This window comes from Rhinatrema bivittatum, chromosome 2 (genome assembly GCF_901001135.1).
Source record: "Rhinatrema bivittatum chromosome 2, aRhiBiv1.1, whole genome shotgun sequence".
NCBI classification, from domain to species: domain Eukaryota; kingdom Metazoa; phylum Chordata; class Amphibia; order Gymnophiona; family Rhinatrematidae; genus Rhinatrema; species Rhinatrema bivittatum.
Genome location: NC_042616.1, coordinates 123,009,155 through 123,035,873, shown reverse-complemented (window position 1 = coordinate 123,035,873; position 26,719 = coordinate 123,009,155). Strand labels below are relative to the sequence as shown.

Sequence of the window (26,719 nt, the reverse complement as noted above, 5' to 3'; positions counted from 1 at the left end):
CCCAGTATCATCTCTGGTGAGTCTGTGTTGATGTGTTTGGCAATGGTTTGTATGAGAGGGGAGGCATCTGTGTCTAGCAATCCTGGCGGTGCATATACTAAAAGAATTTGAATATGTTTTGACTTGAATAGACCTAGTTCCAATTTTTTGGATGAAGTCTTGACTGGATGCTGGCTGAGATTGAGTTCTTTTTTAGTGGCTAGGAGCAGACCGCCTCCTCTTTTTTTGTGTCTTGGGATTGAGAATATGTCATAAAGGTGTATTGGTAATTGGTTTATCAGAGGAATGTCAGAGCTTTTGAACCAGGTTTCTGTAATAGCACAGATGTCTGGTTTGGAGTCCAGCAGATAATCATTAAAGATGTGGGTTTTCTTTGTAATGGGCATTGAAGAGGGTTAGAGAGAATATTGTGAGTCCTAATAGCTGGGTAAGGGGAGAAGTCATGATTGGGATGAGAGATCTCGTAGTATGGCTCGGGGTTCATTGTGAAATCTTCGAGTGGTGGGTGTGATGATGATAAATGATGAGGATGGGGTAGGTTTGCATAGTGCCCTCTCAAATGGAGAAGAAAAGAGGGTTGTTGTGTGTATGAGCTGTTGGAGTGGTCTTTGAGTCTCCTGTCTTTGAGTTGGTCTTAGAGATGACTGCTGGAGAGTTGGATGATAGAGTTGAGAATTGCTTGTGTGGGGGGAGCTGTTTGCGAGAGTTGAAAGAGTTTCTGTCTGTTGAGGTTGGTTGGGGTCTGAGCAGGCTCGGTAAAGTGCTGGTGCTGGAGCACTAGGGGAGGATTGGATGGGAGAGTGTCTTTGTGATGGAGTTTGGGTTGAGCATGTTAGGGGTTGCTTGAGAGTTTTTTTATTTATTTATTTATTTATTTAACACTTTTCTATACCGACCTTCATGGTTAAATGACCATATCAGATCGGTTTACATCGAATTGGGGAACTGTAACAAGAACAATAGTTTGAACAGGAAGAACAAAGTTACATTCAACAAGGAATATGTATCCGTCTGATGAGATGTCTGTCTGATGAACAGTTGAGGTGCTGGTAGAGGCTAGATGAATGCTGGATGAGTGCTGGTAGAGGCTGGACGAATGCTGGATGAGTGCTGGATGAGTGCTGGTGGAGGCTGGTGGAGGCTGGACGAATGCTGGATGAGTGCTGGTGGAGGCTGGACGAATGCTGGATGAGTTTATCCTTTTCTACTGAGAAAATTGACCATTTAATCCTACTCTCTGTTTTCTGTCTTTCAACCAGTTTGTAATCCACGAAAGGATACCAATACCACCTCCTATCCCATGAATTTTCGTTTCCTTAAAACCTTTCATGAGGGACTTTGTCAAATGCCTTCTGAAAATTCAAATTCTCTATATCTACTGCCTCACCTTTATCCACATGTTTATTAACCCCTTCAGAAAAATGAAGCAGATTTTTGAGGCAAGTCTTGCCTTGGGTAAGTCTATGCTGACTGTGTTCCATTAAACCATGTCTTTCTATATGTTCTATGATTTTGTTATTTAGAACACTTTCCACTATTTTTCCTGGCACTGACATCAGGCTAACCGGTCTGTAGTTTCCAGGATTGCCCCTGGAGCCCTTTTTAAATATTGGCGTTACATTAGCCACCCTTCAGTCCTCAGGTACAATGGATGATTTTAATGATAGGTTAAAAATTTTAACTAATAGATCTGAAATTTCATTTTTGAGTTCCTTCAAAACCATGGGGGGCATACCATCCAGTCCAGGTGATTTGCTCTCTTTAGCTTGTCAATCTGGCCTATTACATCTTCCAAGTTCACAGTGATTTGGTTCAGTTCCTCTGACTCATCACCCTTGAAAACCATCTCTGGAACCGGTATCTCCCCAACATCCTCATTAGTAACTACAGAAGCAAAGAATTCATTTAGTCTTTCTGCAATGGCCTTATCTTCCCTAAGAGCCCTTTAAGACCCACAGGTTTCTTGCTTTGGATATATTTTAAAAAGTTTTATTATGAGTTTTTGCCTCTATGGCCAACTTTATTTCAAATTCTCTCTTAGCCTGCCTTATCAATGTTTTACACTTAACTTGACAATGCTTATGCTTTTTCCTATTTTCTTCAGATGGATCCTTTTTCCAGTTTTTGAAGGATGTTTTTTTGGCTAAAATAGCCTCTTTCACCTCACCTTTTAACCATGCTGGTAATTGTTTTGCCTTCCTCTCACCTTTTTAAATGTATGCAATACATCTGTTCTGTGCTTCTAAAATTGTATTTTTAAACAATGTCCACACCTATGGTACACTTTAAACTTTTGCAGCTGCACCTTTCAGTTTTTTCTAACTATTTTCCTCATTTTATCAAAGTTTCCCATTTGAAAATTTAGTTTTAGATCTGCAGATTTACATATTGTCCCCCTTCCAGTCATTAGTTAAAATTTGATCATATTAGGATCACTATTGCCAAGTGGCCCCACCAGTGTTACCTCTCTCACCAAATCCTGCATTCCACTAAGAATTAAATCTAAAATAGCTCCTTCTCTTATTGGATCCTGAACCAATTGCTGCATAAAGCAGTCGTTTATTCCATGCAGGAATTTTATGTCTCTAGCATATCCTGATGTTATATTTACCCAGGCAATATTGGGGTAATTGAAATCTTCCATTATTACTGTACTGCTAAATTGGTTAGCTGCCCTGATTTCTCTTATCATTTCATCATCTGTCTGACCATTTTGTCCAGGTGGACGGTAGTATACTCCTATCACTATACTCTTACCCAGCACACATGGAACTTCTACCCATATAGATTCTACTGAGCATTTACTCTCTTGTATGACTCCTGCTGGACTCTATACCCTCCTGGACATAAAGTGCTATACCTCCACCAAGTTGATCTTCCCTATCATTGTGGTATAGTTTGTACCCTAATATAACACTGTCCCATTGATTATCCTTCTTCCACCAGGTCTCTGAGATGCAAATTATTTCTATCTCATTATTCACTGCTACACATTCTTCACTCCCATTTTACTCCTTAGACATCTAGCATTGGCATACCGACATTTCAAAGTTTGTTTGTTGCTTGTATTAACAACCTTCTTTTCAGTTGATACAGATAATTTGGAATTCTTTAGCTCAGGTGATTCTTTAATTGCAGGCACATGGGCCACTTTTGCTTTTATTGGAACCTCTCTGTTGGAATGCCCTAACTCTCCTGTTTCATTAGTATCCTTCAAAGATACATTCCTCCGAACCATGCCCTGCTGAGCGACTGTCAGCTAGATGCCTAGATCTCTTTCTTGGGTGGTAGCACCTAATATGGAACTTAACATTGTGTAACTATAGCAAGGGTTATTTTTCCCTATATGCATCACCTTGCACTTATCCACATTAAATTTCATCTGCCATTTTGATGCCCAGTTTTCCAGTCTCACAAGGTCTTCCTGCAATTTATGATTGTCTGCTTCCATTGGGGATATCTCTGAATCTCATCACACAGAAAGATAGCAGGTTCTGAAATTCCATCCTACCATCCCGAGCCCTCATTGCATGGAAGTTAATTTTGTAGTATTCTCCATCTTACTCCTTACAAATTAAGTGGAGAATGTGCTGATTTCAGCTAGATACCATTCAGCCAGAAGATGCTACAGTTTTATGTGGAAGAGGTTCTCAACTTGTTGTGGGACCAGCAATCTGGATCTCTTCTCATGAGGGACTTTCTTCAGTATCTGTTCTTTCTCTTACCCTCATGTCTTAGCACTAGGGGTGTGCATACATTTTTTTTTCGTTGGGGTTTCGTTTTTGGGTCCAGGGTGGGCCATTTCGGTCCACTCCCTAAATCAGAAAACTTTTTTTGTCCAATTTCGGGAAAACAAAAAAACCCCCACCCAACCCTTCAAATTTAATTAACTACAACCCCCCAACCCTCCTGACCCTCCGAAGACTTGCCAAAAGACCCTGGTGGTCCAGCGGGGGTCCCGGGAGCATTCTCCTGCTCTCAGGCCGTCGGCTGCCAGTAATCAAAATGGCGCCAGTGGCCCTTTGCCCTTACCATGTGACAGGTGCTACCGGCGCATTGGTCAGCCCCTGTCACATGGTAGGAGCAGTGACGCCCCCAGGGACAAGGGAGAAGAATCTGATAGGAAGAATCTGATAGGAAGAATCTGAAAGGAAGAAAATTGCTGACATAGCAAGACAGCGCTGGTCAAGCATCACAGGACACAGTCCGGAGTCACCATGTAGGAGGAGCAGTGACCGCCCCTTATGGAGACAGGGGAAGGCAGTGACCTGAAATGCAGAGACCCCCATCAACTCACTGCATGACTATGCATGAACTTTATGCATATTCATTAGCTGACTGTAATAACAAAGGGCAAACAAAAAAAAGGAGGAGAACCAGATGATGTAGAAGCATCACCTTGCCCCTCCCTGGTCGAGGAGGTAGAGGACTGGGAGTGTCCAGAGAGAAAAGAGCCCTGCCTAATATCTGGCCACCTGTCATGAAGCCTGGGATGGCCCCAGAGCAGAAGCCGCCTCATCAGCCACCTCATCAGCCTATGGATAAAACACATGGTATTTTCTGAACTATTCAGATTGTGTGGATATAGGAGGTAGTAAAGAGAACTGTCTGCAGCACTGCTGGCCCTGCTGAGGTGCACAGTAGAAGACATGTTCCCAAATTCCTAACATCGCATACAGCTCCCCAAGGCTGGTCTCCCTTCTTCTCCGATGTAAATGCAAAAATGGATGATTCCCTCCTCCTCCCACCCCACCTTTCCTACTCTCTGCAACCTCTAATGCGCTCCCCCCCTTGACCTCCCCCCAAAAACATTAGCCAGTTGTAGAGTAATGTCTTACCTACACCCAGGTGCTTCCAACGTTACTCTGACAGCAATGTTTGAAGCTTATGATTATAACATTGTCTGACAGCATAGAGGAGCCCTAATTTGTGGACATATTTTTTTTTCTCAGGGTTATTTGCACATTTTTGGTGCATAAAACGCCTTACTACATCGGGATTGGATTTACGCGCGTAGGTGGAGTTACGCGAGCCGAGCCTATTTTAGAAAGGCCCGGCGATGCGCGTAAAGCCCTGGGACACATGTATGTCTCAGGGCTTCGAAAAAGGGGCGGGGCAGTCTGGGGGTGGGGTGGGCCGGGGCCAGAGGCCTCCGCCACAGTAGCCATTTGCTGCTGTGTTGGAGGATTGCGTGCCGGCAGGCTGCCAGCGCGCACAACTTGCACCTGCCCAGAGGCAGGCGCAACAGGTACAATAAAGGTCGGAGGGGGGGGGTTAGGATAGGGCTAGGGGACAGGAGGCTTATGGGAAGGGGAAGGGAGGTTAGGTTAAGCTAGGTGGTTGGGAAGTTCCCTCTGAGGCTGCTCCGAAATCGGAGCGGCCTGTGAGGGAACGGGGGAAGGCCGCGGGCATCAGCGCACTTAAGTTGCACAATTGTGCACCCCCTTGCGCCCGCCGAGCCCCTTTTTTTTATAACGCGCGTGCAACGTTTTAAAATCTACCCCAGTATATTTTATTTGCTTACTTTCTTTAAACCTGTTAAGTTAATTAATAGCAGAGCTAAAATTTAAGGATGTCCCTGCTGCGAATGCGGAATTTAACTTTTGTTTCTTAAATGAAAAAAAGGTTAGAATGATAGTTACTATGCTTAAGCTCTGGGCAGTACTGTTAGATACTGCTCACCACTTAAAGCCATTTGAATGGAACATTTCTCTGAGGTATTCCTGTGGTTCACTGAGAAAATGCACCTTAGATACCTCTGCCAGAGTACAGCTCTAAAAATATGCTCCAGCATTTCCTATTTGCTTAATTTGTACCCTTTTTAAATCATTCACCATAAAATCCTAATAAATTGAAGGAAGAAGAGGATAGAAAAACTCTTGACACAAATCCTCCATTAACATGGGTGGTTTCATTCAATTGAAAAGTTCAAGTAGTATTGTTCAGGAAAAAAAGTAATTCCACTGCAGAAAATTTTTTTAATAATCATTTTGCTATATTTCAAGAGAATTTCATACCGCTATAACTTATTGAAATCTCTGTAATAGAGGTGAATAGTGCAGAAAAAGGACTGAAATTGGATGCAGTACTGGCTCTTATCAAATACAGTTCAAGTCAGCTTTATAAGAGTCGCATTTGGTATAGGACAATTAGGGTCTATGTAACTTTCTCTAGATACAAGGGGTATAGCATATCACATTTCTGTCTTGACCTTTTAAAAGGCTCTCTCATGGCCATATAGGAGATCAGTCGTCCAAAATTAGGTTTCCGGAACAGCAAAGTTATTTTGTTTAACACTGTACCATTTTCTCTAAGGGGGTAACTTTCAAACCGGTGCACATTTGCACGCATACATCGGCCCACGCTCAGGTACATGGCCATTTCATAACATATGCACGCATATGCATGCATGTTATAAAATAGCCTGGCTGCGGACACAGGTGTACCAAATTTTAAGTGGGTTGAGCGCATGTGCGTGCAAATCCTGTTTCTGCCGTGTAATTTGGGGGGTTTTAAAAGGGATGCACCACAAAGCCATTCTAAGTTTTATCAGTTCACCCCAGTTTGCCCAGTTAAGAGCTAGGTCCTCCAAACCCCTCTAGTTTAATAGTCTTCACTCCCTTCCCAGGTAGCTTCGACCTTTAGAACCCCCACAGATCTGTCTAGTTTTCTTCCTTTTTGAACTTTCACCTCATCACACCCACAAAACACCCATGCCCCACCCAGCCTATGCAAACGCCTTGCCCCTTTTTGAAGTCTTTGGAGATGTGCTCGCTGCAGGAGATATGCGCGTATCCGAGCAGCTTTTAAAAATCTGCTCAGCGTGCGTGCGTGAGCCTGACTTATTCATGTATCCCCTAATTATTGCACAAATCAGGCTTTTAAAATTCAGCCAAGGGCTAATTAGGAATATTCAGTATCTCTCTCTCTCTCTCTCTCTCCGTTTCTGTTCCTTATCAGATGACAGAAAGGCAGGACCCAAAAAGGGACTTCCTTGTCCCTTTTTGGGTCCTGCCTTTCTTGTTCCTGCCACTAAGTAAAATGCGCGGCTTGGCTGCACATTTTACTTAGTGAATTGCGCGGGAATAACTAATAGCGCCCACAACATGCATTTGCATGTTGTGGGCGCTATTAGTTTCGGGGGGGGGGGGGGGTTGGACGCGCATTTTCAACGCACTCTTACCCCTTACTGAATAAGGGGTAAAGCTAGCGCGTCGAAAACGCGCGTCCAAAGGCGGGTTAACAGTGCGCTCCGCCAGAGCGCACTGTACTGTATCAGCCTGCTTGTCAGTCAGGTACTCCTTTGGATCCTCCTCTGTCAAGATAGGCTTTTTATCTCACTAAGGCCAATTCTTTCACCTCCGCCTTGGACTTGGGCTCCTCGGTTCCAGAACTTCCCCAGGAACACTTCTCTCAGAATTACCTTGGAATCCCAGGTTTGCTCCTCTCCTGGAATCTTTTCACTTTCCTTCCAATAAGGCCTGGCCATCTCTTCCCTAGTTCCCTGTCACCTTCCCTGAGCAGGAGCACTTCTTTTCCTTCTCCTCTGGGTCTTTCCCTGTGGAGAGATAAGGCCCACTGACACCACTCCGTGAGGAGATTTTGGAATTCTCTATCCTTCTTTCTCCCCTGCTTCACATGGGTGCAGAGGTTTCACACGGCTTCGCAACCCATCCCAATGGGGCGTGGTAGTAGACCTCTTTAACGCACTCTCATTACACTGACCTCCCATACTGTCTCATGGACAAATCCAAGGAATACACCATCATGCATATAGTTATCTTTTTTTTATCCTGTTGCTTTTAATGAGATTTTAGTTGTTAATTTTGCGTATTGCAATTAATTTTACCTATGGTTACACTTTATATGTATTATTTGTTTTAACTTTGTTGTACCTTGCCATGGTTTCTACTTAGAAAGGTAAGAAGTAAATTAATAAAATAAAAATAGTAAATGTGTAGCAGCTTCATAGAGTGATTCTCGTGTCAATAATCACCTGAAAATGTACAATATTAGGATAAGTAATAGTATGTGTTTAATGTGTTTTTATGGACTTTTGGTTCTTTGGAAAAAGGCAGGTTTTTATTCATTTTAAAAATTAACTCCAAAATATGGCTGTTGGGTTTCAATGCTGTGAGTGAATGTTAATTTGCTAAGAGAACCTGAATTTATCTAGAAAGGCATTTTTTTTCACATTGTTTTGTGGAGATCTATGCCCTGTTTTTTTGTATTATTTTGTGAAGTTTTATGCTATGTTTACATCTAGTGTATGTTTTAAATCTGTAAACCATTTTGGAATAATGATATATAAATACATTAATTTGTAACTTGTAACTTTCTTTCTTGTAATTAGGAGATAAAACAATGTTTTTGAATAAAATTTAGACTGGGTATTTGATTATAGAATTCACTATGAGGTCAATTTTCAAATTCTCTACTTTCTTGCAAAGTCCGTGAGTACATTTTACCCAAGGACTTTGCATCAAAATTGCTGTGGGTTCAAAGTTCTTGCAGATTTTGTGTGCCCACTTTTTGTGCAGATAGAATTTTAAAAGAAAATAACACACACAGATTTGAAACTGCTCTCAACTTGTATTATTTTCTGGTCCCATCCAAATATACCTCTGGAAATGCTTCCCCCATATGCAAGCCAAAAGTCCGTAAGTTATGGAAACTCCACATGTTTTTTTAGGTGGATTGAGGAAGGGTAACTTTCAGATAGTCGATTAACCTGGGTATATCTCTATTTACACTCATATTTGGCTTTGAAAATTATCCTCTAAGTTCTCGACTTGTTTTAGCATGTTGGCACATTTTGTATATGAACTATTTAAAAGGCTAATGTACTATGGTATGAGTGTAAGTGCCAGCTATTCTCTAACTCCACCCCCTGGAGTGCCTAACAGTATGCATGAAAACAGGTTAAGTGCATACATTAATACTCAATGAGCCCAGCTCAGTTTCAGAACAGCAATTTAGGTGCATAAAACCAAGTTATATGTCCATACATGGCTTTCAAAACGATCTCCTAAAAGTCTTGCTGTTAAAATATAAATATTAGGAAAGGCTGTAAAAAAGATATTTTCTTCCTAAAGAAATCCAGTTGGTGGAAATTGTTCTTTAAAAGTTATCCCTAAAAGAAGTCATTAACTGCAATAACAGGCTCATTGTAAGAGGTTCCTAAATTAACAAAAGGAATCTGGACATAGACTTAGGTAGTGGGATTTTGGGGGGAAAGGGGATGTTTGGAGTTTCTTAATATTGAGCAGATTAGCACATGCATAATAATAAGAATATCCACACACGTATTGATGCAGAAGAACCTTACCAAGAGCAGACTTAGGGACGTTTTTCTGAATTTAAAGTAAGGGAAGTAAACAGCTTCCTTCAAGAGGCAAGAAGCCTGAAGAACAGCTGCACCATGGGACTTTTCATCACTCTGATTTATATTTTATTTATAGACATTTGATATTCCGCCTTTTTCCATGTGTGGCCTCAAGGCGGATTACAGAATAAGCTACAGTACATTGGTCAAAGGTCATTTACAATCACAGCTGAATCAAATTTACAACGGATAGCATTGAGACCCCAGTGTGTATAACTTATATAGTCTGCAGATATTATTGTGATTCCGCCAAATGGAAAGTTGTTTAAATGATTTTGTAAACTGCACTATTTTAATAATAAGTTTTTGGATGCATTCACAAACTACAATGATATATAAAAAACACGTGACTATGAGTGGTTTTCTCTGGAGAAAATAACCAGTTTTTCCACATATGACTGTCCCAACTTTCAGGATTTGAATTATTGTAAGATAAGGGACATAAAAGAATTAGCTGGCAATTCTGTTGCATGTTGTTATTCAGAATGATGCAATAAGGTGCACCCAGCCTAGCGCATGGGTTTACTTGTGGTTGGGTACGCATTTTTGGCACATAATAATAATAGCGTCCAATAGGGATGTGCATTCAGTTAAATTGAAAGTGTAACGTTATCGGGGGACCCAGAATGAAACAAACCTTATTTGTTCATTTTGTTTTAAACTAATGCATCGGGCCTATGTCTAGGCTCGAAGCAGGGGCCTTGCTTAGGGCATAGGCCAGGGCCAAAAGCAGGGGCCACAGCCTAGACCCGAGCACAATGCTGGGATCCCGCAGAGGCTCGGACTGATGCCAGAGTCTTGTCTGATAACCCTGAAAATTAAAATAAAAACAAAACTTACCTGATCCGTCAGGTATCCAACAAAGGCCGGGTCCTGATGCTGGAGCCTCAGCCTAGTCCATGACCTGGACCCAGGCCTGATGCCATGAGCTGACCCAGAAGTCAAGGCCCAATGCTACATCTCGACCCAAAGGTTGGGTCCCAATGCGGGAGCTTCAGCCCATACCCAAAAGGCAGGGTCCCGACATGACCCAAAGGCAGGTTCCCGACATTAGGGCCTTTGGCTAAATAGGGTCCATGAACCAGGCCCAATGCCATGACCCAACCTGGAGGCCAGGTCCCAAAGCCAGGGTCATTGTTAGGAGGCTGGATCCTGATACCTGGGCCTCAGCCCAGGATGAAGTCCAGGATTCAGAGTCCGGCTTAGGGCATCAGCTTCTTTCTTTGGTTCTTAAAAGCCAAATGATGCTGTCTGCTGGCATTGCTGTACATCAAAACTGTGCCATCTGCTGGGGTGAATAAACCAGAGTTAATTAACTCAGGTATAACCCCTTGGATGGCATCATTTGGCTTTCAAGCACTGAAGAAAGAAGAGGACCCAAAAAGAGGACTGGGCTTTGAAGCCCAGGCCTGAGACCTAGGTTTCAGGACCTGGCCTCTTAGCCAAGGCCCTGGTGTCAGGACTGGGTCTGGACCTAGGCCCCTGTGTCAGGTCCCGGCTTCTGGGTCGGGCTGTGGCATTGGGGTCTGGGTTCAGGCTGAGGCCTGGCATTGGGACCTGGCCTCTGGGTCTGGTCATGGCATCAGGCTTGGGTTTGGGTCCCAGCCTAGGCTGAGGCCCTGGTGTCAGGTCCTGGCCATTGGGTTGGATTGTGGTGTTGGGCCAGGGTTCGAGCCCTGGCCTAAGCCAAGGCCCCGGTGTCAGGACCCAGCCTATGGGTTACATCACAGTGTCAAACCTGGTCTGGGACAAGGCTCCAGCTTCGGGACTCAGGCTCCAGGCCTGGTCACAGCGTCAGGCCTGGTCCCAGGCTCTGGCCTAGGCCAAGGAACAGATGTCAGGACCCGGCCTCCAGGTTGGGTTGTGGTGTCAGGCCTGGGTCTGGGTCGAGGTCCTGGCATTGGTCCCCAACCTCTGGGTCAGGTCACGGTATTGGGCCTGGGTCTGGGTGTCGGGTCCCAGCCTTCAGGTCAGGTCGCAGTGTCGGGCCTGGGCCCAGGCTCAAGCCTAGGTTGAGGAGCAGGCATCGAGACTGAGCTTCTGTGTCAGGTCTTGGCATTGGTTCTGGGTTCAGGCTGAGTCCCAGGCATCAGGACCCAGCCTCCAGATTGGGTCACGGCTTTGGGCCTAGGTCCGAGCCAAGGTCCCGGCATCAGTACCCAGTCTCCCAGTCAGGCTGCAGCATTAGGCCTGGCTCCGGGATCCTGCCTAGGCTGAGGTGCAGGCATTGGGTTTGAATCCAGTCATGGCCGAGACGTCAGCTTTGAGTAGGCCGAGGCCATGGTGATCTATGCAAGTCTCAGGCTTTGGCCTAGTTATAATCGGCAGATCCCCACCGGACTGGGTAAGTGGGAGCAGTGAAAGATCTTGACCTCAACATTTTTCCGGGAAGGTGGCATGGAGGCCTCTTTTTAACTGTTTTGTTTTTTTTTTTTTAAATTGTTTGATTTGTTTTTTTCACATGAATGAAATGAATCAAGCAATCCATGAACCAAAATTTGTGGATAAAGAACCTCTCAAAAATGAATTGAAAATAAAACAAATTTTTTTCTCCTGCACATCACTAGCCTCCGATGCAGTAAGGAAATTAACTTGTCCATAACATGCACCCTAACAAATGCATACGCTATAGTGCCCCCAATATATGTAAGTTTTATGGAAATGAAGACATTACTTATTATCGCCTGATGTAGTACAGTGCACCCAAAAGCTGGGTGCCCAGCACACATTTGTTTTACGCTGGAATATTAATTATAGCTCTGGAGATGGAGTAAAGTTTACTCACAGTTAAGGGCTCATGAGAAACATAAAAATTTCTACCCCTGTGTTGTGAATTATGTCCCATTATAGGGTTGTTTAGAGAGATTAATATAAGATTTAGTTATCTGGGATTAGAACAGAATATTAAAAAAACGTATATAGAGAGTAGTGGAGCAGAGCATATTGATTAGCTATAGGTCATCTTAAAAAAAAACATGGGTGATTCCTTTTCTTTTGGTAAACAACACAATTGCAGATTTCTGTAACTTCATGAAAGCAATGCACTTTGTTAGAATACATAATTTAGACATCCATGCATTCGATGCAGTATATTTTTGAGCCCCAGAAATGCACATTTCTCCCTAATGCGTCCTTTTTGTACGCTGCTTTGATTCCTTTCTCATTAGAATATTGCATCGGGTGCACAGGGAATGTGGATGCGCACGCATTAAGAAAACAGCTGCTCAGTATATATGAGCGCCCATTTTTTGCATGCATCTTATTGTATGGCCCTGCTTGTGTGTAAAAAATCTGTCTGTTATGTTCAGTGACAGATACACTATACTTGGTATCATTGAACAAGCGGACAGAAGAGTCAAAGATCTCTGTGTGCTGTGTAGGGTACAGTTTACTTAGTGTGCGGCAGACAAAAATATTTATTTAATCTGCAGTGGTAGTGTCTCTGAACCCTCACCAATGTGCAGTGTAGTTTCTAGATAAAATATCATTCTGAGTCTGGCCAAGTTTTGGTTCTCTGTGAGGTTCGTGGATTGAGAAAACAAGTCTTTGACTGTCACATTGTGAATACAGTGTAAGTACTCTTTTTCCTTATATTGTAAATGGTACCAGGTTTGCAAACAGTGTGGCATACTTTTGAAGAGCATAGTATGTGCCTGTATGCAACTGCAATTCTGCCTCTATGTGACCTTTTTCCACTCTCCAGTCTCCACGCTATTGTTTATGTGCGAGTACTAAGTACAAAGAGTACACTCATACTACATATTGTAAAACGAAAAAAAACTCTTGCCCTAAGCACTCCTAGTGATTGCATCAAATTTCATAATGCCACTGGGAAGAAGAGCAAGAGGAAGATGCTCTAGTACCAATAACAATGATAAAGGGCAAGGCAGAATAAAAGTTTTACCTCCTTCTGGAAAGGGTCCTACTATGGGTAACCCAAAGACTTCTGGTAGCATTAGTAGTAAGAAGAACTCCAGAACCTCCAGGCCTGAGCTAAAGAGAGATTTTTTTTTTTTTAGCTGGGCGGAAACCACAGGCACAAGCAGCATTAGGCAAGAAGAAGTTGAAGCTGGAAGAGCATGTGCTGCTTGCTCCCACTGCAGGAAAAGGCAGAGTCAGTGGAGAGAGGCATTGGCAGTGGGGGGGAGGGGGGCAAAGGTAATAAGACCAGAGAAGCCAAAAGTAGTACAGTGCTCCTCCCTGATTCTTCCTGAGGAATCTTTGCAGCAGATCCTGCAAGAAAGTACTGATTCATATGAATCATAAAAGGGTTTTTCAAGCTCAGAGGATATAGAACTTCTAATAGCTGAGGAGAAATTGGGTAGTCTAATTACTAGCATGCTATCTTATAGTGAGCAGGTACAGGAGTCAAAAAGTGACACTGCTGGAGCAAAGAGTACCACCCAGGAAGAGGAGGTAGTGGAGAACATGAGAAATATCCTTGTCCTTCTGCCTCTCAATCTGCTCTCAACCCCAGCCACAGAAGCAGCACCCTAGCCTGAAGAAAGGGAGAGGAAGTTCTAGAATAAATCTAAATCATGGTAGCACATCAGAGTTAAGGAAGACCCACATCTGCAGAGTGCATTCACTGTTGTAAGGCCATCAGAAGAAGAAAAGTACTGAGGCATCTTAGGATCAGTGGTATATTACATCATGTAAGAAGAAAACACCAGTTAGTATTGGGCTCTTGGGAGGGTGCCAGTACTAGCCTGCCTAGAAGCCAATGCTACTCAAACAGCAGCAGCAGCAGCACACCAGGAAAACTCTAGAAAAGGGGAAATCTGTTTCTCAAGCCAACCCATTTTATAAATGTTTTATTTCTATGAGCCTCCTAGACCGGATTATTAGGCAGCCTATAAATATTTTAAATAAATAAATCCCTGACCTCATCCTCCAGTGAAGTGACAAGCAATCAGCCCCCAACTTATGTCAGCTAAAAGCCAGCATGAAGTTGATATGGTATTTTATCACATCACTGTCTGATAGTAGGAAGCAGACAGCATCAAATGTGGAAGTAACAGGGACTGAACAAAGATTTGTTGGTGTTCATGGACTCCTTGTAAGCAGCAAGTGAAAGATAAGTTGAAAACTTTCATCCAGAAAGATACTTGAATCCATGCTGTATGACCCATGGATATAAAGTATTGTCCTCTGGTCTGATACTCTAATTCAGTGGAAGGAAATGTTGGCCAGTGCAACACCCTGTTAGCTACTACTTTCTCCCCCATCTTTATCTGTCCTGCCTCCTTCACCATTGCCCCACCCTGTGTCCATGATAGAATGTTCTCTCTTGTCATAGACCTTAGATACAGCAGTTGGCATCAGAGAAGATTATCCTCTCCCTCCAAAGGCAATGCTAGCACAAATATTAGTCACTTGCTATCTAGCAGAGCCCATAAAGGACATAGCTGCAGATCCATTGCCATATAATCCACACAAGGCCATGGTCAGGCCTGACCTTGCCAAGGTGATCTAGCATTTCCTGTTCTGCCCACTAACCAGCATGACTACTGAACAGGTATTCTCAGTGGCAGGGGCCATCATGAGTCCACATCATTCACTGCTGTTGCCTAAGTTGATGGAACAGTTGGTCTTTCTTAAAACAAACCTCCCTCTGTAGTGTTCCCAGAATTTCTTTGCAAGTGGCAGGAGGACTGTTTGAACAGTAACAGAGAACTAATGCCCATTGTGCTCAATATTGGCCCTCAGAAGCTTGCTGTGTTATTGCCAGGTGCTTCTCTTCTCACTTGCCTGCCTGTAACTCAAGCTCTGACTCTCTCATGGTTCAGTGCCTTGCTGTTTTCTTGTACCACTCTTGAGTCCTAGTCTTGTTCTACCAGCCTGCTTCTCTCTTGATTATACTGGGTTGTTTTATCCCTAAAACCAAAAAATGTAAAAAAAGGAAAAAAAAGAATTAAAAGTTTCTCCTTCCAACTGCCTCTTTTTGGGTTCCTAGCTTGCTGTGTTAAACACCTGGCATGGCTGGTATAGTTTATCCCTTTTATATTAGCTTGGGGTATTTCTGACACAGTTGGTGCTGCTTTGCTGTGTTTTGGTGTCCCCTGGCTTTCATGTCTCTTTCACAATGTCTTGGGGTTTTGATGCTACTCTACTATTTGCCATACTTCACAATCTAACTTTTGGGGATTTCAATGCCTCTCTGATATTTTCCATACCCTGAACTCTATGCATTGGAGATTTGGATGTCACCCTGCTGTTTGCCATACTCTATGCTCTTTGCCTTGGGGCTTTGATTTATTTTATGTCATTTACAACAGGAAAAATGTGTGGCAAACAATGCACTGGACAATAACTGTTAACGAAATAATTTTATTAATAAGCAAGCACACGTCAATTGTGAATCATTTTATATATACAGTTCAATTGTGGTGTACAAACAAGGACCCCGACATGGCCGTGTTTCGCATCAGGGCTGCGTCAGGGGGACCATACCTTCCAAAAATCTATAAAAACAAAACACATCATTGAGGTATTACACAGGTAAGCGAACACTTAGTAGTTATGTATAAAAGGCTGAAGGGAAGATACCATGACAAAGTACACACAGGAGTAACAATAAAGGATACCAAATAAAATAAAATTAAATTAAATAAATGGAAAATACAATAAAATACGATAAAAAAAGGCAGTAAACTAGGCAGTAAACTAAAGATAAACAACAAAGCACGTACATGCATCTACAGACAAGGATACTAATGAGTGTGTGAAGAAATCTAAAAAAAGAAAAGAAAAATAAATAATAAATGAAATGGAGGACCAATGGGGATACCAAGTAATAAATGATGTAAAAAATGCTTCCAACCAATACTAAAAATTTATGAAGATGAGCAGTACAGCTTGTAAGACTAATTGAAGATCCAAAAAGGGTACCTGAGATGTAACAAACTGAAGGGCAGTGAATTCAAAGTGCCGTGAAACTCAAGTCCAGCACAGGAATAGACCAAAAGAAGAAGTATACGGGGATCAAAATGAGACACAAATAGGACAGTCCCAAAGCCATCAAAATCATGGAGTTTAACCATACCTTCAAATGACCAACGAATGGATTCAAAAGGAAAGGTGTATATTTTACCACTATTGATGTATTTTATCAATTTTAGTGTATTAATATTATGTTGTAAACCAGTATGATGTTCCCACGAATATCGGTATACAAAAAGTATATAAATAAATAAATACATACCTCATCCTCTACTTCTTGGGGATTTTGATTTAATTCTGCTGCTTGCCATATCCAGCATTCTATGCTTTGCGGTGTTCATGCCACTGTTGTTGGTGTCAATTGCTCTTCTTTTGGTGCCTTACAGTGTTCATGACTGTTTGGGCTATGCCATTGGGTGTGGCCGTCACCATTCTTCCTGCAATGCTATGTACCTTCGGCTTGTGGTTTTCAATGCCAGTACTCTTTCTGCTCTCAGCCTCTTTTGGTGTCTTTTTGTCAAGGGTATTCCTACCTCTTCTCCAGCTGTCTTTTTTCAAATTCCCTTATGGTACTTTCTGACTATTAGTGTTGCCATGTTAATTTGATGCTTTACACACTTTCTGCACCTTTCCTTGGGGATGTTTGTACTTTGCTCCTGTATTCAATCACTGGGGGCTCTGTGCCACTTTTGTTGGTGTCCTTTTCCCCTTCTTTTAGAGCCTTGGAATGCTCTTACCACTCTTGGTGCTGCTTTGCTCCTTTCTTGATGCCTTGGGGTGTGGAAGCCTCTGCTTGGACTACTTTGCCCTGTCATGCTGTCTTAGGCTATTGATGCCACTCTTGGTTCCACTTTGCCTCAGTCTTGGTGTTTTGTAGTCTTGGAGTGTTTGTCCTTCTGGTGCTAATGTCTACCTGCAATTTCACTTAGCTTGAATAGAAAACCTCAGTTTTGGAGCCCAAACTATGATGCATCGCTTCTCCCATTGATTTTTAATGAGAAATGAATGAACAAATGACATACATTTTTTTTTTCACTTGAAACTAACAAAATGAATTATGGAAGCAAACAAAATGAATTAACAAACCAAACCGGCATTTATTCTGTGCACAGCCCACCTAGCACCTCAACTCCAATACTCTTTAAGTCTAAAAATGACCAATAAAACATACAAAACCAAATCAATAGATACATTCATGCACTCTGAGCAGACAAAGATAAGCAAAGAGGAAGGGAAACAGTAAAGAATTAGGGAAACAATAGACAAGAAACTCAGAAGCTGATATCACTTCTCCCTTTCTAAACAAAGCTTATCTTCTATGACTGGCCCAGTATCTTTCCTCAGCCTCTTCCAAGCACTAACAGCTAGTGGCTATGAAGGCCTGGCTTTTCTGCTTTCCTTGGGGATTTGTGAATTACTGCAACATTTTGTGATCTTTGCAGGTCAAAATACCAACTGGTATTTTTTTACAGTGTGAGACAAAAGTAGTATATTTTTCGCTGAACAATAATTTTGGTAAATTGCCAATGGTAACCAGTCAAATTTAGCAAACATTAATATGCCTTCCCCAAAAAGTCACAACCAGCTTATTTTAAAGTTGTGAAGCTGAACATTTAATTCTTTGTCCTCAGATATGAATAGAGCATTGCTACTACTTCACTGCCGAAGCGATTGTGCAGTGTCCTTGCAATGGAAAAGATGACATTGGTCATGTCTCAGAGGTAGCTGCATACTGCATTGGGATTATGGCTCAGATAAAAGACTCTAGATGCATTCTAATGAACTTAGATACTTACTATTCATAAGTTTCACACTGCAATTAGTTTGAAAAATCTTTTCTTATGCAGATCAGTCCACCACTGCACAAGGATGCTTCACACCAGAGTTTGAATGCTCAGGAATCGCAATGCGTACTCATTGCTCCTAAAAAAAAAAAAAAAAAAAGCATTTTACTGACTAAGAATGGATTGGATGTATAGGTAGTGGGCCACCCTTCTAACAAATTCCTAAGGGCAGCATTGTTAGTGATCAGGTGAATTTAGTTGCAGATAAAAAAAATATTAAGGTCATCATGTTTGTGTCTTCTTTGTGTATTCTTCTGACCCAGTTTTCTCCTGCTCCTTTGGGCTACCAGCTCTACTAGAGCCAGGGCTGGGATCTGCCACCATGAGCCTTCATTCTCAACTACCTGGTAATTTTTCCCCCCCTATTTCATATCCCCTCCCAGCTTACTTTATTCCACTCATTGCAGCAAAAGTGCTTAGCTGGGAGCCATGCACCAGGGCTCCTTCCAGAGCCTTGCAATCACAGATCCTAAATCCGGTCTCTCGGTGTCAGCACTGTGTGATGACTGAGACAATTCCCCCCCCCCCCGAGCCACAGCTGTCAGCACTGCTTGCTCAGCACCTCAATTCCAATTCACCTAAGAAACAGAAGACCTGAGCTAGAAAGTAAAACTCAGGCACCGTCCTCAGGGTAGTGCATGGCACTGCCACTAAGTCATTGGACTGGTCCCTATTTGTACTTGTTACTGTGCTGGTGGGGAAAGTTTTACCTTTGCCTCCCACTTAACAATTCCAAATATTCTAAACTATAGTGATAAAGGTGCTGCTGTGTTGATTGTCGCAATAAACTTTGCTTTTCTGTCATTGCGATGCACGCAGAGGGTAATTTTCAAGCTGATTTACATGGGTAAAAGTCCACGCATTGTTCCATAACATGCTGTACTGAGAAGAAGCACTCCCGGAAACATATTTAGGTCAGGGGCAGAAGAGTACACTTGAAGACTACAATTTTCAAATCCATGCAAGCATTTTTCAAGCAAAATTCTACCCTCACAAATAGCAGGTACAAATGATCACCATGAAAGCAGGTGCAAGTGACTGGCATGTACTTGTAACCATAGACAATTTTCCTAATAAAAATCCTCAAATGCTTTTCCTTTGAAAACTGATGCAAACACCATGATTTAAAAAGTTCACGTGGCCGTTGCATGAGTGTGGAGAGTTTGAGGCTAATTTTAAAATGCACGTGCATGTGCCCATACGCGCACATGTTGGCGCGTGAGCGGAGATATGCTGGAATTTGAAATCATGCATACACTTGCGCACGTATGATTTTAAATACACCTGCCACACATAAGTATGCCCCTAATTTTAAGAGGTTACTCGAGCAAATCTACTTTGATTATCTTCCATAGGACTTTGCCTGCTCTAACTTGGATTCTAAGTGGATTTTAAAACATACTCGCGCAAGGGACATTCCCAGTTTTTCCAACTAGTCCACGAGTTTGCCCAGTCAGTATCAAGGTGTACCAGACCTTCTGGTTCTTCATGCTGCACGCTGCCCAGTTGATCCAAAATCCTGACCCTGTCCTGTAATTCCTTAAAATGCGAGATCTACAGACTAGGGATGGGCATTTGGGAGAAAGGAAATGGGACGAAATTTCCAATTTCATTTCAGGGTTTTTTTTCAAATTGGAATAATTTAAATTCTGAAAAAATTTTGTTGGAATCTCATTTTGTTTTTAAAATCGATAAAATAAAAAGTAACTAGTTGGGCCTGGGCCCGAAGCCAGTTCTCACCTAGGAAATAGGCTGAGACTCAATATAAGGCCCCAGCTTATGCCCGTATGCGACTTCAACACCTTGGCCTAGGCCAAAACCCGAGGCCTGGGTCTCTCCTAGGCAAAGTCTCTGACCTGACGAAGGGGCTGCAGCCTATGCCTAACCGTGATGCCAAGGTATCGGCCTAGGTTCTGGACAGGTTATCTGGCCACACAAAGCTGGATAACTTTAAAACCTAACTGATTGTATTCAAACATAGCCAGTTAGGTTTTTAAGTTATCTAGCTTCATGAAGCTACATGTAAGCGAGCATATTCAGCAGTACCTTTATCTGAGTGAATATCTGGGATAAGCTATCTGGCTATCTGACAGGTAGCCAGATAGCTTATCCCAGATATTCACTTCTGGGGGCCACAGTGTGTGGTGGGCTGTTAGCCGCACGTTTACCTCTGCTCTTGACGTTTACCTCTGCTCTTGATGTTTAGGTGTAAAATGACTGGATGCTCATATACACGCGCAATTTGCATCTTTTAAAATACGCATTGTTCTGGCTACAGGTAGTACCTGTAGCCAGAAAACTTGTCCACTTACCAGCTTACTGAATTTGGATCTCCGTTTATTTTATGCAGGAGAAACAACCTAGCTGAATTCAATTCCTGAGGCTCATGTATTTCTGGACTGAATAGCTAACACTATTGCATCGTAAGTAGCTCTTAAGACTTTAATTTATCAGAGGACTAAAACATTCTATATTTTATTATAAATATTGAATTGTGGTAACAAGTCAAGCACTTGTTAGGAATTGGGAAGGCCAAAAATTTATAGTGACAATTAGAGATGGAAATGGGTGTTTGGTTAATTTTAATGATTAAGTAACTAAAGTAGTTTATGATTTGTATGGCACATTAAGGGATGCATTTTAAAATCGTTGTCTGTGTTAAAAGGCCCATACGTGAGTATATGGGCTGCATGTGAACAATGCATATTTTAAAAGATGCAAATTGCGCGTGTATATGAGCATGCATGAGAAAAATAAAAGGGCAGAGCTGGGCATGTCAGGGGTGTTCTAGGGCAGGGCCACAATTTACCCACGTAAATCTGTTTTTAAAATATGTGGGCCACAGCGTGTGGTGGGCTGTTAGCCGCACATTTACCTCTGCTCTTGACGTTTACCTCTGCTCTTGATGTTTAGGTGTAAAATGACTGGATGTGGGGTCTGTGTCAACGGTGGGGGGAGAATGCAAACTGAAGAACCAGATGAGTCTATATGACCTCAAGATGGATCTGGGCAAACTAGAGTATTGTGTGGGAGGTGGACCCTTGGGCCGAGGTGGGGTTGGTGCTACCCATAGGAAGGATCCTACAGGTCCCCACCATCGGCAGGTGGAGTGGGCTGACGGACGGCTGGAGCTTCGCCAATACCAGCCCTTGTTCCCTGCGTGTTGAGCCTTTGGGTACCGGGGCCAGCTGGAGTTAGGTGGGCCTTCGTATGCAGCCATCAAGGAGTGGGTGAAGAGGTCAGCCCAGAGACAGCAGCTGTAGAACTGAGGAGTCTGTGCTAGACGAGGTGGAGTCCCAGAGACCTGGGTGCCAAAGGAAACCAAAGTCTGACAGGGGGCACCCGAGCAAGAATAGGCCGAAGGCTGAGAGGCCACGTCCAGGACCAAGACTAGAGGAGCGTCATGGGACACGCTGAAGTCAGGGAAAGAGGCAATCCAGGAGCAGTGGCAAGGCAAGGCAGTGGTCGGGTCCAGGTGAAGATCAATGGCATGGTCAGGCAAAGCAGAGGCTGGGTCCAGGAAAAGATCAACGGTGTAGTAAGGCAAAGCAGAGGTCAGGTCCAGGAGAAGATCAATGGCGTGGTCAGGCAAAGCAGAGGCCGGGTCCAGGAGAAGATCAATGGCACGGTCAGGCAAAGCAGAGGTTGTGTCCAGTAGAAGATCAATAGCATGGTCAGGCAAAGCAGAGGTCGGGTCCAGGAGAAGGTCAGTGGTGTAGTCAGGCAAAGCAGAGGTCGGATCCAGGAAGTCAATCCAAAGAAGAACAGGAAATCAGGAATGCAGGAATGAAGAAGATCAGGAACTGGAACTTGCAGGGATCAGGAACCAGGAACACAGGAGAATCACCAGGAGGCAACGAAGTACACGACCAACATGGAGACCTGTTGCAAAGGCGACTACCTGGACGAGGAACATCAGGACTTGGAGCATACAATGAAGGAGCTCCAACAAGGGACAAGACCAGGAATATCAGACGGAGAAGATCAGGAACAAGAAGAACATGGAACACGAAACCATCTGGACAGGAGTAGACCACAGAAGACCTTGACCGGAGAAGAGGAGACATGGATGACCATGGAATTCAATTCGAAGGCCCCGAGAAAGTGAAGCTGAGCCCTTTTTATAGGGCTGAACTGGGGTGAAGGCTGATGATATCGTTGGGGCCCCTGGCTTTTCCTGCCACTGGCCCTTTATATAAACTGAAGAGGTGTGCGCCCACACCTAGAGGAGGCTGGGGAATGGAGCGGCATCGGCAGCATCCAGCCAAGATGGAAAAAGGCTGGAGGTGGCTTCCACGCCATGTGGGAGGTCCTGGTGGTGGGCCACAGGCCGTGAAGGTGGAGGCAGCACCGGCGGCAGCTTCCGGCCGCTGGAAGGAATCCCGGCGGAAGCTTCTCCGCCACGGAGGAAGAGTCCCGGTGGTGGTGCAAGCCGCAGAAGAGAAGGGACTGCATGGTCAGGAGGCAGTCTAGGCCACGCAGAGCAAGGTCCCAAGGTGGCAGTTTTGGGCAGGCACAGCGGTAGGTGGAGGGCCTACTTGTGGGATGGGGTCCACAAGCAGCATTGTAACATCTGCCAGGACATCTCTAAGTTCCCTCAATACCCTTGGATGTATCCCATCCGGCCCCATCACTTTATCTACTTTAAGTTTAGTTAGCTCTTCAAGAACACTCTGTTCCAAAAATCAGTTGAGGTTTACCTCACTTCCAATCTTATTTGTGTTTGATTTATGTGGTCTTGTGCCAGACCCTTCCACAGTGAACACCAAATAGAAATATTTGCTAAGCAATTTTGCTTTTTCCTCATCAGCCTTTATATATTCCTCTTCATCTCTGAGTCTCAAAATGCCACTTTTGCACTTCTTCTATCACTATTTTCTGCACTATTTTCTGCACTATTTTCTGCACTATTTTCTGCACTATTGTTTAAATGGTTTGTAACTGCTTTTCTGCACTATTGTTTAAATGATAAAGTTTATTATAATTACACCCCTGTTTCTTGTGAACCAGCATGATGGGACCACCGTCTTGAATGTTGGTATATAAAAAAGTTAAATAAATAAATAAATAAATACACTATTCTATTTTAAAAAAGTCTTTTCCTCCCATTTTACTGTAATTGCTATTTTTTCTTCTATTTGAATTATCACATTCCTGACTATTTTCCCAGCTTCTCTTAATTTTTCTAGATATTGTCGCCTGTCTTCCTCTTTCTGCGATCTCTTTTAATTTATGAATGCTAGCCTTTTCTCCCTTACCTTTTCAGCTACTTCTTAAGAAAACCATAGTGGCTTCTTTTTCCTCTTTCCTTTATTTTACTTTCTTAACAAAAGGTTAATTGCCCTTTCCTAATATAAAGGTTTGTTGCCCTTATAATTAATCAATATATTATAATAATTTTAATACAGGATAATCATAAATTGCTTCAATACAATCAAAATACATTGTAACATAGAATAATCCAATAAATTATTATGATAAATAATAACTTATTTAACCTTTCTTCATAAAGTAGCCAGTTCATCCCATTTATCAGTTTGTTGCCTTTCTTTGTACTTTATGTTTTTCCATTTTACCTTGTTTGAGATGGAATAAGCAAAACAGTACTCCAGCTAAGGTCATAACATGGAGTGATACAAAAATAAAGAATATTTATAATGCAATCAACTGAGGCAACAGTATAGTAACAATCTATGTAGTAGTACTATTTTAGAGAGAATCTGATCTCAATGTTACTCAAAAAACTACTGCATCTTGCTATTACCTGCAAGTAAAAATGCAATATTCCTCAGATTGCACTTTTATCACATTTTGTTCTTGAATTTGAAACTTTAAATCAGACTATTACACAAGGAAAACAATTTGATATCTTTATTATCTATGTAATATTTATATGCCTACTGCTGTTTGTCATTGTCTGAGACATGATGCAGGAGTAAATGAGCCTTTGGTCTGACTCAATGTGGTAATTCTTTTTTTATATTCACTGAAAATATATGTAACATAATAGCATAGTCACCAAGGCTAAAAAATATGTGGCAAAAATATTTTCAAAATAAAGTGGTTAATCAACAAAGTAACTGATTATACCTTGTGAATTTCATAAACACAGAGCAATATTTTCATTTTATTTTTACCAATCCCAATCCCAAAATCATATACAAAACTTAGTTCTGGTTGTAAGTGACAACTATGAAAAATCATTTTGGGTCAAAAAACACTTTAAGGATCTCAGATGCCATATATATTCATTGGGACAATAGCTCTTTTTGAATAGTATCTCAAGTCCTGTTCAATCTACAAATGTTATGCAAATTAATGTTTTTTTTAATCATCCTCAACTGAATTTTCAATATAAATTAATAAACATTTTGACTGTAATACTATACAATTTGTTTATGCTATTGTATGTCCATGTCAAAAAAATGTATTTAGGTCATACAAAAATAAGAGATAATTAGGATTGTCGAGGACAAAAGCTGGATTAAAGATAAGAAAAGAGGAAGTACCTTTGGTGACTTATTGCCTTAAGAAAAATCATTTGATAGGCGATTTAAAAGTTTTGTGTTTCAAACTATGCTGTTTGAAAGAGGTGGAAATACCTCCCAATGTTTACGCCAGTGGGAGGAACATTATATATCTCAGTGGCAAAATCTTTATCCACAGGGATTATTGGGGCTTTGAATGGTAGGCTTTTTATGACACATGCATTTTATGTGAAAAGAATCAATTGGCTCATTTGAATGGATGGGAGGAGTAATAGTAATTAGATACAACTATTTAAATTCTAAAGTGAGGCTGGTTGTCAGCATGATCTGCAGTAAGTTTAATTATATATATTTGGAAGCTATGCATTTTTGTAAAAAGTATAGTTTCTGATGTTTTTAACAGAATATTAAAGTATTTCAAAATGGATTCATTGAGCAAAAAGAAATTCATACTATTGCAATCAGAAAAAGACGCCATTGTATCAGATACATTTGAAACCAATGATTCCAATTTTTTCCATGACTGAGAGAATTTGAATTGCATTAGTTAATATTAATTTTCAGCACAAAAGAATTTGTGGGACTATATTGGTTGAATTAACTTTATGCTTTGAAGTTTTCATTATTGAATAAAAGCGCATAACTGTTTGCTTGAAAAAGTCATTGTCTTGGCGAAACAAAGGACCTTTATCAGGACTATCAATTTAAAGAGATACTTAAGCCATTATTTTTAAGTAGTAACATCAAAGAAGAATCCTTTGTTCCAGAAAATATATCTGTCATCTGAGTTTTTGGGATCCTGAATTTATGTTTAAATATCTTTATTAAAGCAACGACATAACACAATGCCTTGTGAATAGACTGCAATGACATCATACAAAAAAACAATAGATTATAACATTAAGAATAGTCTTTGAACAAAGTAAAGTCAACAATAGTCATTAGATATATATTTAACTTGCTTCTCTGCTTTTCTAATTTTTCTTGTCCCCCCTCATATGTCAAAATTCCATAAATCTCAGGTTGCATAAGCACAAATATCCTGGTCTGGATGTCTTTATTCTGGTACCCTCAGCACTGGAGACTGAGGCGACTGTGGAGGCAGATGAAGAGTCGTAACGTCGAGGAGAGGAACTGTGTCTTCGCCACTGGAAGCCCGCAGTCCCCCCAGGAGGAGCCCGTAGGGACCCGGGCCGCTGGGACTTAGGTGGACCTTTGAGAGGTCAAGGAGTCGAGAGTTCAGTGCAAGAGCTAACTGGAGCTTCACCCCTGGAAGCCCGCGGTCCCCCCAGAAGGAGCCCGTAGGGACCCAGGCCGCTGGGACTTAGGTGGGCTCTTGGAGACGGTGGTCAGAAGAAGTCCAAGGTCAAGTGCCAGAGGGTCATTGCTTACCAGTCTGAGGTCACACACCAAGGGATCGCCGCTTGCCAGTCCGAAGTCACACACCAGGAATCACCTCTTGCCAGTCCGAAGTCACACACCAGGAATCACTGCTTGCCAATCCGAAGTCAGGAACCAGGAACACCAAGACGAGACAGGAACAAGGATCAAAGCACTAGAAGACTCACCGAAGCAAGCAGACTCGACTATGTGGAACGTTGCTCATTGGAAGCAGCTGTAGGTAATTAAAGGGCTTAGGTCCCTTTAATTCTAGTGAGGAGGCGCGGCCTCGCTCCTAAGATGGCGGTGGCCATCTTGGATTTCCAGCCCACGGGGGAAGCCGCCCGACACTGTGAGGAGGGAGCAGGGATGGCTCCTAAGCCCGGAGACCCCCGCGGATGCCCACGTCAGCGTGCGTCGGCCCACAGGTCCCAACACTCGCAATCCACCCGATGCTGCCACGGCAGCTCGCCAGTCCAGTCAGGTAGGGGGATGCGGTTGGGGCCATCCGCGACCGCGGAACACAACAACTTCATTGGAAAATTTCCCATCCATTTAATGTTAACATCTTCCGGGTATGCAAGGGCTTCTTATTTATCTCTCTTAAGTTTAAACCCTGAAAATTCCCCCAAAATATCAATCATCATTAGCAAGTTTGTAAAACCTAATAGATCACCTGC

General features: G+C 42.4%; 1 long non-coding RNA gene across 2 annotated transcripts in view; it reads right to left on the bottom strand.

The window, feature by feature from the left end:
- Window positions 1-15,725: 15,725 nt before the first annotated feature.
- LOC115086045 overlaps window positions 15,726-26,719 on the bottom strand; it is a 66,184-nt gene continuing 55,190 nt past the window's right edge. Inside the window, exons 3-5 of one of the 2 annotated variants that reach the window (XR_003855032.1) lie at window positions 18,124-18,250; window positions 16,590-17,302; window positions 15,726-15,849 (exon numbers count right to left, since the gene is read on the bottom strand). This is a non-coding gene — a long non-coding RNA (uncharacterized LOC115086045). Of the gene's footprint in view, window positions 15,850-16,589; window positions 18,251-26,719 lie in introns of both variants that reach the window. The other variant, XR_003855031.1, reaches the window with a different exon arrangement.